The 1,609-nt window shown below is 59.6% G+C and overlaps 1 long non-coding RNA gene across 3 annotated transcripts; it reads right to left on the bottom strand.

Annotated features, from left to right (window-relative positions):
* Positions 1 to 41: 41 nt before the first annotated feature.
* Positions 42 to 1,577, bottom strand: LOC122545197. 3 transcript variants are annotated; one of them, XR_006310516.1, is made up of 3 exons: positions 1,553 to 1,577; positions 903 to 1,044; positions 42 to 174 (listed from the first exon to the last, which is right to left on the bottom strand). It is a non-coding gene; the product is annotated as an uncharacterized LOC122545197 (long non-coding RNA). The 3 variants fall into 3 exon arrangements; XR_006310514.1 differs by lacking the exon at positions 1,553 to 1,577 and adding an exon at positions 1,189 to 1,519; XR_006310515.1 differs by lacking the exon at positions 1,553 to 1,577 and adding an exon at positions 1,406 to 1,418.
* Positions 1,578 to 1,609: the final 32 nt, after the last annotated feature.

The raw sequence follows: 1,609 nt of genomic DNA, 5'->3' as shown, positions 1-1,609 counted from the left end.
GAGTGTGTGAGAGAGAGAGTGAGAGAGAGAGGCGGGAGGTGCTGTTACCTGCTCTGGATTGGAGAGATTCTCAGAGTCCTCCCCAATGTTCTCTCCTATGAAAATGTTGGGACACTCAAACAGGATGTCGAGAAGGTTATCCACACAGTCCAGGCACTTCCTCCACATGTCCTCCTGCAGGGAACACCGACAACAGGGTACAGGGAGCTTTACCCGGTATCTCACCCCATGGTCTAACTGTCCCTGGGATGGGGGACAGTGTAGAGGGAGCTTTACTCTGTATCTAACCCCGTGCTGTCCCTGTTCCTGGGATTGGGGGACAGTCTAGAGGGAGCTTTACTCTGTATCTAACCCCGTGCTGTCCCTGTCCCTGGGATAGGGGGGACAGTGTAGAGGGAGCTTTACTCTGTATTTAACCCCAGGCTGTTCCTGTCCCTGGCATGGGGGGACAGTGTAGAGAGAGCTTTACTCTGTATCTAACCACGTTCTGTCCCTGGGATGGGGGGACAGTGTAGAGGGAGCTTTACTCTGTATCTAACCCCGTGCTGTCCATGTCCCTGGGATGGGGGGGGACAGTGTAGAGAGAGCTTTACTCTATCTAACCCCGTACTGTCCCTGTCCCTGGGATGGGGGGGCGACAGTGTAGAGGGAGCTTTACTCTATCTAACCCGGTGCTGTCCCTGTTCTGGGATGGGGGGGACAGTGTAGAGGGAGCTTTACTCTGTATCTAACCCGGTGCTGTCCCTGTCCCTGGAATGGGGGTGACAGTGTAGAGGGAGCTTTACTCTGTATCTAACCCCGTGCTGTCCCTGTCCCTGGGATGGGGGGGGACGGACGGGGGGGGGACGGGACGGTGTAGAGGGAGCTTTCCCCTGTATTTGCCGAGGGGGTAGCGGATTTACCTTCATGCAGGAGGCCAGGTTGGGATTGTAATCATATAGCGAGGCGATGATGTTGAATTTGATTTTCAGCATGATGCCCTCTCCCAGGTTATGGGCAACAGAGATCGTACAGAGTTCACTCAGCATCTCAATCTGACCAGCTCTGGGGGAGAGAGACAAAGGAGAGTGAATTGAGAGCGATGTGCCGACAGCACACAGCTGGGAGGGCCTCCTGTCCCTGTGTGTCCCGGGGGAGAGGGGGAAGAGCAGGGGGACGAGGGGCCGAAGGGCCTGGTGCTGCAGTTACCTGTCAGTCCCCTTCTTGCCCCGGGGGGAGAGCGGGGGGACGAGGGGCCGAAGGGCCTGGTGCTGCAGTTACCTGTCAGTCCCCTTCTTGCCCCGGGGGGGAGAGCAGGGGGACGAGGGGCCGAAGGGCCTGGTGCTGCAGTTACCTGTCAGTCCCCTTCTTGCCCCAGGGGGAGAGCAGGGGGACGAGGGGCCGAAGGGCCTGGTGCTGCAGTTACCTGTCAGTCCCCTTCTTGCCCCGGGGGGGGGAGAGCAGGGGGACGAGGGGCCGAAGGGCCTGGTGCTGCAGTTACCTGTCAGTCCCCTTCTTGCCCCGGGGAGAGAGCAGGGGGACGTGAGGCCGAAGGGCCTGGTGCTGCAGTTACCTGTCAGTCCCCTTCTTGCCCCGGGGGGGGAGAGCAGGGGGACGAGGGGCCGAAGGG

Source organism: Chiloscyllium plagiosum, unplaced genomic scaffold, assembly GCF_004010195.1.
Source record: "Chiloscyllium plagiosum isolate BGI_BamShark_2017 unplaced genomic scaffold, ASM401019v2 scaf_66717, whole genome shotgun sequence".
Classification (NCBI taxonomy): Eukaryota; Metazoa; Chordata; class Chondrichthyes; order Orectolobiformes; family Hemiscylliidae; genus Chiloscyllium; species Chiloscyllium plagiosum.
The sequence above is the reverse complement of the archived record's forward strand: the minus strand, read 5'-3'. Positions and strand labels throughout refer to the sequence as shown.